Source organism: Mycteria americana, chromosome 2 (genome assembly GCF_035582795.1).
Source record: "Mycteria americana isolate JAX WOST 10 ecotype Jacksonville Zoo and Gardens chromosome 2, USCA_MyAme_1.0, whole genome shotgun sequence".
NCBI classification, from domain to species: domain Eukaryota; kingdom Metazoa; phylum Chordata; class Aves; order Ciconiiformes; family Ciconiidae; genus Mycteria; species Mycteria americana.
Genome location: NC_134366.1, coordinates 4,563,206 through 4,575,884, shown reverse-complemented (window position 1 = coordinate 4,575,884; position 12,679 = coordinate 4,563,206). Strand labels below are relative to the sequence as shown.

The window sequence follows — 12,679 nt, the reverse complement described above, 5'->3', positions numbered from 1 at the left end:
GATAGACTGTGTACATCGAACTGATGGCTTCTGAACCTTTCCTGTCATGTCTGCAGGGGTTTCCAGCAATGTCGATGCAAACATCTTACAGTAAGAGGTGCAGTCACTGCAGCTGAATGAGCTTAGGGAAACATTATAAGGACAAAAAAAAATCAGTCAATGGGGATGTGCAAGACCAATTGCTGATTATTATCAGAGGTCAGGAATTTGCTTCTGTACTTTAGGTGATGCAGTGACATATATCTACAAAATTATTCCAAAAAGAAAAAAAAAAAAAAAGGAAAGAAAAGAAAAAAGAAACTGTGCCTGGAAAGGCTTTGACAGTGTTTATGTCTTCTTCTGGTGCAGGTGGCAACAGCTATTGGGGACTGGACATAAGACTAAGTGCATCATTGGTCTGTTCTGTAACAGCTCATTCCCCCTCATCAGCTCAGTAATAATTTGTGCCTCTCTTTCACATGATCTGAAGACCTTTATAGGGATTAACATTGTGATGACCGTAATCTTGATAAAGAATACTTGTGCTATTGCTGAGATAAGAAACTGAGGCAGCAACCAAAGAAGAAATTAATAGTTTAATATCCTGTCTCATTTCCCACTGACTGCAGCAGGAGCTGCCTATGGCCAGCACCAATGAGAGAAGGGCAAAGAATGACAAAGAAACTAATTGGAAATCACGGTCTATTTTCTGACTCCTGTCCAAACTGCTTCTACTGTGACTAGAATTGGTAAAACTGCAGAGAAAAGCAGATAAAACACATTGTGCGATAAAAGACAGGAGATTTCTCTCTCCTTTTCCTCACCATATATTTTAGCCCAGAAGCAAGGGAGGGCAGGATGCACATCTCTGTGTTACCACAGCATCCTCTGAAGCAAGCCATTCCTGCATTTTAGTTGCTAGGATTATTTCCATCAGAGTCCTGCAATTCATCTCATACGTAAACTCATTTTTGTTCTGCTTCCCAGGTTTGGGCAAATGAACTGTGTGCTTTGGTGGAACTGAGGAAAGCATGTACTTCAGGCAGTTCATTTCAGCCCCAGGGACGTGGTTTTGAGACCCTCTTTGTGCATTACAGAAGAGTTTCACAATTCTTCCCTGGTCCAGAAGTGGTATAAGCAGGGACAAAAGGGAAAAAAACTGTTTCTTCTCTCCTCCCCCCAGAATGATGTCAGAAGCTGCCCATGAGCCCTACTTCTTATGATTATGCAATGACTATTATCTGGATTCAAGAATTCATACATTTTCCCAGGTCAAAAGAAGCTATTTCACCAGCTAGTTTGTTCTTTATCACTCAAATCCAGAATAACCTTGGTAGCTGGGGGACTATTCAGACTGAACTCAGGGAGCCCCCTGCCTGCTCCAAATTCAAAGAGCACAGCTTAGCGATACAGGAGGTCCAGAGCCATTGGAAAGGCTTTTGCATCCCAGTGTGATTAAAATGTATCACCCACTCAGGCAGGAAGGGACTGAATCCTTTCAAGCACTAGCTCAGCAGCAGAACCCAGCTGCTCTTTATTCTGTTCCTCCAGTATTTTCGGATTGAATCACTGTAAAGAAGATTTTCCCAGGCTCACTGTGCATCTTTTAGCTGTTCACCACATCCTGTGGCAGCAAGTTCCACAGTTTACAGGGCTTTGGGTAAAGAAGCCACATCCTTTCAAAAACTTTTGTTTTCCAGTGAAGAATTCTGGCATATTTCTTTTTTGAAAGCCATTTCATTCTGTGGATCCTGTTTGTTGCCCTTTCTCTCTACCTTTTTTAAATTATTGTAGACATGTTTTACATATATTTCATTTCACCTCTGGGACTATACCATTCCACTCTATCCCCTTTAAGTCCTGACCTTCCAGCCTCACCTTTCAGTACACGATATTAATTTCAAGTCAGATCTTGCCACCCTCATCCCCAACAAGGCCTTATCTCCATAGTTAAAGGATGGGACATCAACAGAGCTCTACCACCTTCTTACCGTTTGCTCAATGCCATTGAGCTACTACTTACTCTGTTGTGAATGACATCTTGTTGCTGCCTGCTAACAGTAGCAACATGGGACGTCCACACATTGGAAAGCTGCCCCGTGGAAAAGGACCTGTGTGTGTTGGACGATATCTGGCTGAATATGAGCCAGCAGTGTGCCCAGGTGGCCAAGAAGGCCAATAGCATCCTGACTTGTATCAGAAATAGCATGGCCAGCAGGAGTAGGGAAGTGATTGTCCCCCTGTACTCACCACTGGTGAGGCCGCACCTCGAATACTGTGTTCAGTTTTGGGCCCCTCACTACAAGAGAGACATTGAGGGGCTGGAGCGTGTCCAGAGAAGGGCAACGAAGCTGGTGAAGGGTCTGGAGCACAAGGCTGATGAGGAGCGGCTGAGGGACCTGGGGTTGTTCAGCCTGGAGAAAAGGAGGCTGAGGGGAGACCTCATCGCTCTCTACAACTACCTGAAAGGACAGAGGTTGTAGAGAGGTGAGTGTCGGTCTCTCCTCCCAAGTAACGAGTGACAGGACAAGAGGAAATGGTGTCAATTTGCACCAGGGGAGGTTTAGATTGGATATTAGGAAAAATTTATTCACAGAAAGGGTTGTCAAGCCTTGGAACAGGCTCCCCAGGGAAGTTGTGGAGTCACCATCCCTGGAGGTATTTGAAAGACATGTAGATGTGGTGCTTAGGTTTAGTGGTGGACTTGGCAGTGCTAGGTTAACAGTTGAACTTGATGTTCTTAAAGGTCTTTTCCAACCTAAACAATTCTATGATTCCATGATTCTATGATGGATTCACACTCCACGGTATTTGGGAAAATATCACAGATATCTGTTTACTCCAAAAGCACTTTTGCTCCTGCTCTATTCATGGAATGGAGCACTATTCACCACAGCTGAACCTGGCTTTTAGGTTGAGTTATCCAGCATTGTTTGGAGAAGTTTCATTACAAACTCCCTGAAGAGGTAGTAACTGCCCATAAATTAAGCAGTCATATGTGCAGCGTGTTGATTCCTCTCAATTTTCACCTGCTGCAGACAACCTATTTTTCACTTGGGAGAAGTGAAAATTGCCCAACGTTTGGTTTTTGTTATTCATCTGTAGCAGTAAGACTTACTAATGATGGCAGGTAGTGGAGAAATATGTTATTAGCTTGTCTCCTTCAAAGAAAGAGAAACATAGGAAATAACTCCCTTGCTTGTCAGAAACAACTGAAAGAAGGAAGAAATCCCTCCTGGCTGGTGAGTAAACTTATGTTTATTCAAGAGCAAGGAAAAGCATAAAATTGCCTCTTCCCCCCTTTGACTACTTCTGCATGCAAATTTCCATAGAACAATTCAATATATAAATTTTCTGAGGACTTTTTTCCCCTCAGAGGGGCTTCAGGGTATAAAATGGGATTCTGAGTTTTTAGGGAGCCTGTAGAGGCTCAGGCACATGTTCAAGTCACTGTGGCTTAAAAAAAATCCTCCAAATTGGCTGAACTACAGTAACCTCTATAAGAAAGGTAGCTCCACGTTCTTCTGTTGCAGGTGACACAAAGTCAAATGATCACGTATAAAACATGAGTCTGGGACATGAACAGTCTTTGCGATCTGTATTTCTACAGTATCTAGAACAATAACGTCACATATCCTTGTCCAAGGTGCCCACATGGTGCAAAAAATAATAATGGTAATAGTAGGTTCTCTGCTCCTGTTTAGAGACCTTGTCTTCTGCACTGATATTTCTCCTGCCTAAAAGTACTGCATGGAAAACAATACACTTTGAAGTCAAAAGAGGAAGAACGTCTTATGGGTTCCTACATTTTGCAATAATTCAACTCTCTCCTGCCATTGCTTTGCCCCCTTGCTGTGTTCAGCGTCTGTGAACACAGACATAAACTAAATGGTTCCCCAGAGCTCCTCTGGGTGAGGTCCAACACAAGCACAATGTTGATGCTGCAACTGCAACTACAGGTCTTGAAGAGCAAGGCTGGCACTATATTATGGAAAGCATCCAGCCCTGACTTGCCAGTGGTCTGATGTTTTCCCCTTTCTCTCACCCTCTACCTCTCATGCCCAGATGTTAAACTCATTACTGTTTTATTCTTCACAGCACTGTTTTCCCTCCTTCTGCTGCTGTGCAATGACTATAATGCTTCAGAGACAATGATTGCCTTGAGATTTTCTGTTGTTTTTTGTTTTGTTTTTTTTTTGTCATGGGTTTTATGATGGCTTCTTCATCTTAAATGCTTTAAATTCTTCAGGAGATTTATATAAGAAGAAATAAGGAACATGTGCTGACCCTGTGTGTCCATCCCTGTTCAACCATCATCTACAGGCTGACTGAAAAAGAGAATTTGAGGAAAATTAAAATATCAGCAGGACCTGGAATCTGACTGCTTTTCTCTGGAGACAGAATTAAAGTGATAAAATGAAATAATGAAAGCCAAGGGCAAAAAAAAAAAGAGGGAGGGGAACGATTACTTCATACACAACTTCTCCAGGCAGTGGAGCCAGGCTATTTCTTATATCACTGTTTCCAGTCTCCCTTGTTTGAGTTTTTGTCCCTGTGCTCGTGTAGAGCTGCCTCAGTTCCTGTTGGACCCTCTTCTAGCTGTCAGCAGTCCTTAAGGGACTTTCTGCCTGATAAGAACTGGTGAAGCTCACTGCTGATCCATATGCACCATTCTTCATTTTTATTTTTTCCCATCCAGACTGTTGACCTGTTCCCAACCCTGGGGCTAGGAAAGAATGGCACAGGCGTTACTCAGATGCTGAATGACAGTTTCCTGGGTCACGTACGCTTAGCATGGGATTCATCTAATTAAATGTTGATGCCTGCAAATGCGTCTACGCTACAAATGAGCAAGTCACCTTGCTCATTTTGTAGCTCTGGTTATCTAATAAGTAGAGCCTGAGACACAATTCATTTAATCCTCAAAGTAGATTATATGATGCCTTTTTTTCTCTACAGACATATGTAGAAGTAAGGGTAACCATCTCAGCTATATATATTTACACTGTAGATGTCTACATTTTATCAGACAAATCCTGCCTTTAGTATCTGGCTCTGTTATACTGACTAGGTCATGCTAGAGTTCTGGATTACCCAAAAAAATCTGGACCATGATTTTACCATGGGATGTTTTGATATTTAGGTGTCGTCTTCATACTATCCACGTAGTTAACTGTAGTAGATCTGCTTATACTTGTGTGAGCAAGTTTTGCAATCAATGCTTCTTAGAGTGGTGACCTCGAAAGACAGGAAGGTGTTCAGCAGCCTGTGCATTCACACTTGCCGCATGCATGCACTGACAGGGAGAATCTCCCAGCTGTTTTCTGCTTCCTGGTGGGTTTGTATCTCACCTAGAGGTAACTCTGTCCTGGTGTTGGCTACGATAGAGTTAATTTTCTTCCTAATAGCTGGTATAGTGCTGTGTTTTGGATTTAGTATGAGAATAATGTTGATAACACACTGATGTTTTAGTTGCTGCTAAGTAATGTTTACACTGGTCAAGGACTTTTCAGCTTCCCATGCTCTGCCGGGTGCACAAGAAGCTGGGAGGGGGCACAGCCAAGAGAGTTGATCCAAACTGGCCAAAGGGCTATTCCATACCATAGGACATCACGCTCAGTATAGAAACTGGGGGGGAGTTGGCTGGGGGGTAGCGATTGCTGCTCAGGGACTGGCTGGGCATTGGTCGGCGGGTGGTGAGTGGTTTTATCACTTGTTTTTTGCTGGGTTATGTTTCCTCTCGCTCTCTTGTTGTTTTCCTTCTCATTACAATTTATTATTTGTTTTGTTCCAATTATTAAACTGTTCTTATCTCAACCCACAAGTTTCTTACTTTTGCTCTTTTAATTCTCTCCCCCATCCCACCACGGGGGAGGGTGAGCGAGCGGCTGTGTGATGCTTAATTGCTGACTGGGGTTAAACCACAACAAACTCCAATGGCCTTAAACATTTGTCTGGCTTGATCTGGGATCTACTGGCTACTTGTATCTCATACTGTCCTTGGGAGCACAAGATCACAGCCAGGACATACGCCACTCAGAGAAATCCCACTCTGGAAAGAGCCCTGCTAATGAAGTGTAGAACATTTCTCCAGCTGTAGATTGGCATGATAGACTTTTCCCAGCCTGTCACCTGTCTTGCTTTCCACTGTTGGAACTTGATATTCTGGACTTGTCCCCTGAATGTGGCACGCTCTCAAATGGTGGGGGAGTTCCTTGAGTGATCTGCAGATTTGGGCCTCTGATTGAATGTTTATAGTGCCTAAAATGGACTAATCTGGAATTAGCCAAGGTATGATAATAGTGAACACAGCACAAGAATTTGAATAGGAATAGAAATAGAGGTGATGAGGACTCATTGGTGACTATGTGGTTAATGACTCACTGTCAAATTAATCTTTAACTTGTAGTCCTGGTTAGCTGGTTGCATTCTTCCTGTCCTTCCTCTGAAAAAAGTTGAAGGGCAGTAGCATTGCCTGGCAACTCAATAAATTCAAATGTAATAAGTATTTGCAGAGATGTGATGCTTACAATGATCTTTGTTAAGAGGAATCCTATCAGCAAGTCAACCTGTAAATCAACAGGAAGGAAACTGGTAAGGGTGCTGAGGGGTAGGAGGTGGTAATTGGAAGGTAACGGTTGTAAGGCAAGGAGAGAGAAAATCACAGTAGACTTTGAAAGATGTTTCCATCTTCATATGATGATGGAGCAGGTTTTTATCGTTTTAGATTTTTATTGGGTGTCTCACCAGCCTCCTGTTCTTTCAGAGCCTTTTAATTATCTGCTCTTATTTCCCTTGGCACCACTGGGAAGACATTACTTGGTTGTGTGTCTGTGTATGTGTGCATGTGACTCCCTTATTGATGCAGCTGTGCACAAGAACAATAGGACTAGCATTGTTCTTCTCACTCAGCTTTTAAAAGCTATTGAATTCCTGGAGCTGGGAGGGTATGGTTAAGAATATGTCTCTACACCTGAATGTTTTCTACTTGACTCCTGTTTGAGCCAGGATACTGACTTAGATAGCTTTGATCTGCCTGAATACATCTGTCTGAGGTGAAAGATGCTTTTTTGTACTGATGGATTTACCCATCTGACACTGCATAAAGTGTCTTCTACTAACCTCATGTTAGAGATGGTAGAAACAAGCAAGAATTTCAAGCTAGAAGATAAGGATCATGCGGTACCAGGGTTAGGATCTGTGCTCATTTCAGACATCTATACTGTAGAGGTCTCTATCTGAACAAGACACCTGTGCAATCCTTGGTACCCAAGCTGTGATCAAGTTTTACCCTTTCTCAGGCAAATGCAAGAAAAAAAGCTTCACTAATCTCTGTTTTCCAAGCATTGACTCATTCTTTAGCTCTTTGCTGAATGCCTCTGAGTTTATCAACAGGCTTTTTAGAAGTCTGTTCATCAGATATAATGGATGGATTCATGTCACCTAAATATGGTTGTATAAAGTACAGAGGCCTTTATTAATGCTAGTTATTTAGACTGTGTTTACAGCCAATAGATCAAAATAAGTACTTACAAGTCACCTACACTTACAAGTACTTATAGGACTTAAACTTGTCCTATTTTACACATCCATCTTACATTGAGAAGACTGCATGACAAGTGTCCATTTCTCTCCATTGCCTATTAAAGCAATGATTATTGAAGTCTGAAGTTAAATGGTATGAATTCTATTGATAATAATGTAGCAGTACTGGAAGGAACAAAACCTTCACAATCCAGGCATAAACCAAGCTGCAGGCTGTAGAAGGAATCTTGTTCCCAAATGGAGCAGCAGCAGCTAAAAGAGATGTTGGGAGCCTACTGTGAGTTCAGTCATGTTAGTGAAGCTGAAAGCCTGGAAGTGCATTGTCACTGGAAAAGTTCAGGATCAGCTGTGGCAGGGGAAAGAAGAGGTGCTGTGTCACAGACAGACTGCTTTGGAATGATCTACAGAGAAGTTTATTGCCAGTCATGGCTGGTGACGGGACAAAACTCTAACAGATGAACCACTGGTATGTTCCTATTTCCAGGAAAAGCCTTTAGCATATTTCTTTCTCATCCTTCTATAATACACAGCAAAGCTATACTTATATATATGGTCTGCCTGGGAAGACAAATAGTATAATAACAATAATTTTACTGGTGAAGGATTCCTGGTAACAGGGATTAAAAACCTATCCCCATTGTACCCTAGACATAATACAAAGATGCACATACTAACGCCAGTTGAGCAGGGGTATTCATTTGGGATTGTAACTCACAGTTGAGACCATGGTCCTGGGAGCAGAAATAATTTGCAGCAGGGCAGTGCTATGCTTGTGCAGTCCTACAGCTTTGGCTTCCAGATCTAGCTGGGTTGCCATTAGGCTGTGGATCTCTGTACCATTCTTCATTAGGGATCTCAGTGTCTTTGGTAATCCTATGTGTCTCAGTGTCAAGAAAATCTTTCCTTCATATACTATCCCTTTCTCTTCAGTGCCATGTGCCACCCACAGCATAGTACTAAGCCATGGCAAGTTAGTGGATTGTGTAGGGCCATAGGTGCCTCATGCAGTACCAGAGCAGTATTCTACCATGGATTTTCTACAGCACATGTGATAGATATGGATACTTTAGTCTCTGTCCTAAGAGTCTTAACCCCAAATCCTACTAGTTCTTATTCACTGTTTAGTCTCCAGGGATGTGATTTGTCTCTCTTGATTTTAGTAACTAACACCTCAGTTGTCGAGCGTAAACTAAGTCTTAAGTAGCCACTGAAGAGCTCTAAGGTCATTCAGCACATAAGAGCTCTTTCAAACTGCTATGGGTTCCTGACATTTGTGGGATAAATTGTTCTCTGGAATGGCCTTTTTCTCTCTACTGACTCAAGAGGGAAGCTGGAGAGCAAGTTAAGCTATATGGACTCTCTAAGATAGTTAAAACTTAGGTGAGGTGATCATCAGCCTGGGAATGGTCAGTTAAGATGACTCAGAGAAAAGATGCAAAAATTGCTGTAATGGAGCAGAAATTTCTATTATCTCCTTGGGCAGCATGAACACATTCTGCCAACACATACAGCAGCGTTTTGGTGGTTTAAATGAGGATTGTCTCCTTTGCAAGCCCTCCTAATAAATCTCAGTTTAGTCATCTTCTCAGCATTTGCTGGACTTCCATTCAGATGGGAAATGAAGGGAAGGAAAAGTACTGGAATTTAATGGCTACAGCTCTGAAAACACTATTAACTGCAAAGCACGTGTATGACCTACTATTCCCATCCCATAGTACATTCATTGTAATAATAACTACCTGATTCTGTCAAAGCTATTACTTTTGTAATCTCCAGAATTGACAGGAAGTCCTTCTTTAATAACTGAAGAACATAAGTTAAAAGAAAATAAAAGGTGGAATGGAATTTGTCCAGGCAACTGGGTAAGATATTGACTTGGATAAGATTAGTTTCTGGGAGCAGGACTGAATAAAAGTATTTTTCTGCAAGCAGTTTAGTCATTGAAAAATGCAGATTCAGGTTAAAATTTTAAATAATTTAGGCCAAAAAATAGTGACCATTAACAAATTTGGAAAATAAAAATGTATTGACATTTCATGACGGAACATTTTTTCACAAGTATTGATACTTAAATTTAATTAGGGTTAAAAAATAAAGAATGTTAAAATTAAAAATAAAAAGCTAAAAATAAAATTTCCTATCTGCCTGTCCAACTCTGTATTTCATGTCAGCCAAAAAAAAGGAAAAAATCTCACTTAATTGAAGAGAATGGGTTTTTTTTCTTTTTTTTTTTTTGTTTAACCATTGAAATGAAATATCAATTATTTACAGAGTTCCAATTGTGAGTTCCTTGTTTCTATGGTGACAGCTACTTCATTAAAACACACCACTTCTCTTTTTTTATCCCGAGTATCAAGAAGCCCAGTCTTACCTTCCATGACATGGCATACATGATGTCATGATGTGCAATGAGAAACTGATCCAAGGTACACAGGGGCAGCTTCTTTACAATATATGCAGAGGCTATCAGGAATTGAGGGTTTGCCCCATACACTTATTTACTTGCTTTTGGGGTTTGTTTTTTTGTTTGTTTGGTTGGTTGGTTGGTTTGGTTTTGTTGTTTTTTTTTTTTTAATTACCATTTTCAAATGCAAAGTGTAGTAGATGCATTTACAATGGATTTTACCTGTGCAGCAGGGGAGTTGTTTTAATTCATGTTGCCCCAAGCTGCAATTGTAAGCATTACATGTAATTGCAAGCATGATATACCAGGTCACTGCAGTTAAACAATGAATGCTCAATAGCAGTAAAACTTATGCAATGGAATGAGTGATGGTCTTTCCTGTGCTGCTGTGATCTGTTGGTATCTTCAGAGTCATGGACAGCTGGAAGGTGTGACAATTTACAATCATTTAGCTTTTTAATGTCTATAGTACTGTGGCAGAAAAAAATACCCAAAAGACTATTAACGTGTCATCTGGATTATAACTGAGTGACCATCTATGATTTTAGTATGATTTTCATCAGATCTTTGCAGGTCCTTTTAAACTGTGTGCTTGTGCTGTATCCCATCAAGCAGCTGCTGCAGTCTTCTGCAGAAGCAGATACATTTCAGTGCTGAATTAAAGTGTTTCCTTGCATGCAAACTGTGTTTTCATGAAGATCCTAAAAATATATTATATTTCTGTAAAAATGAGTGAGTCAGGCATCAGACAACTGGATATTCTTTTAAAAGGTAACTCTGTGAAAATGCTCTTTTGTTCCTATTCCCATAGCATATTCTGTGGCTGTCTGCTGTATTTTCTGACAAAAGTGAGCTTTTATTGCTTCTTTAGACTGTTAGTCTTGCTGAGAAAAACATAGCGGTAAGAGAGTGAATTAGATTCTTGCTGGAATCAATGGCACAGTTGACTGGTTTCTAGGATCTTTATTTCTAGTGATGGAACATGGATTAAGACAGCACTGATTGACTTTGAATTTGTCTGCACTGGCAGTGACTACATTTCAGGAAAATCCTAAATGAACCCCAGACTTTGCCTGTCGGTTGCATTCTAGTGTCCAATAAGTTCCTGAAGCAAGAGATTTAGGGAATTACTTCGGAGTTTTTTAGGATCAGGTTCAGGTGCACATAAACAGCAAGCGTCTCTAGATTACTTAGTGTATCAAGACATTCTGATATGGGACCTACAGAAGGTCTGTGTCTATCTGGACTGGCAACTTGATCCCCTAAAGCATCTCAAATTATACTAAAAACTTATCTTCGTGAAAATAAATTAAATCCTTACAGTGGAAATACCTGATGTAGCTGCCTAAAAATTCCATGTTCAGTCTACGTTAGTCACCCAGGCTCCCTCAGTAATCAATGGTGAAAAACAGAAGACTTCTGAGTGCAGATCATTACCCACAGACACCTTCATTTTATCACTGGAATTACTTTCAGGGCTTCAGTAAATATATTGACTTCATGGACTATAGTGGAAGCTGAGATACTGGGGAAAGGAGGTTACTGTATAGAGACAGATATCCAGTGTCATTTGAGATGCCTTGGCTATCTGAGACACCCACACGGGGCTGGAGGATGTGGCACAAACTTATTGGAGTAACAATATTGGAATGGAACCAGAAGGTCAGGTAATAGCTCAGGTGGCCCTAGTGATATGCACTGAGGCAGCTGAAGCCCACCTCAGTTTGCATACAGACATATATATTTAGGTTTCTTGGTCTGAACCTAAAGGACTCACTGAATCAGGGTGGTGAAACACTGGAACAGGTTGCCCAGAGGGTTGTAGATGCCCCATTGTCCTGGTTTCAGCTGGGATAGAGTTAATTTTCTTCCTAGTAGCTGGTATAGTGCTGTGTTTTGGATTTAGGATGAAAATAATGTTGCTAACACACTGATGTTTTAGTTGTTGCTAAGTAATGTTTACACTGGTCAAGGACTTTTCAGCTTCCCATGCTCTGCCGGGTGCACAAGAAGCTGGGAGGGGCACAGCCAAGAGAGTTGATCCAAACTGGCCAAAGGGCTATTCCATACCATAGGACGTCATGCTCAGTATATAAACTGGGGGGAGTTGGCCAGGGGGCAGCAATCACTGATCAGGGACTGGCTGGGCATCGTTTGGTGGGTGGTGAGCAGTTGCATCACTTGGTTTTTGTTTGTTGGTTTTTTTTTCCCCCTGGGTTTTGTTCCTCTCTCTCTCCCTCTCCTGTTATTTTCCTTTTCATTAAAATTTATTATTATTATTATTATTATTATTATTATTATTATTATTATTATTATTATCATCATCATCATCATCATCATCATCATAATCATCATCATCATCATCATCATTATATTTCAATTATTAAACTGTTCTTATCTCAACCCACGAGTTTTCTCACTTGTGCTTTTCAGATTCTCTCCCCCATCCCACCAGGGGGGGAGGGTGAGCGAGTGGCTGTGTGGGGCTTGGTTGCCAACTGGGGTTAAACCACAACACCCGTCCCTGGAAACATTCAAGGTCAGGTTGGACGGGTCTTTGAGAAACCTGATCTAGTTGAAGATGTCCCTGCTTATTGCAGAGGGGTTGGACTAGATGACCTTTAAAGGTCCCTTCTAACCCAAACCATTCTATGATTCTATGAATCTCAATGGAAAGAGAGAGGCAGAGAATCAGTCATGTTTCCTAAGAGAGTCCTCTAAAAAATTAAAGGAAGTTTTATTTGCTGAAGG

The 12,679-nt window shown here is 41.2% G+C and overlaps 2 protein-coding genes across 6 annotated transcripts in view; both read left to right on the top strand.

The window, feature by feature from the left end:
• The window catches only part of ADCYAP1R1 (ADCYAP receptor type I), a 153,966-nt gene that overhangs the window by 62,564 nt on the left and 78,723 nt on the right, over window positions 1–12,679 (top strand). The gene's annotated exons all lie outside the window — the stretch shown is intronic.
• The window catches only part of AQP1 (aquaporin 1 (Colton blood group)), a 414,009-nt gene that overhangs the window by 387,021 nt on the left and 14,309 nt on the right, over window positions 1–12,679 (top strand). The gene's annotated exons all lie outside the window — the stretch shown is intronic.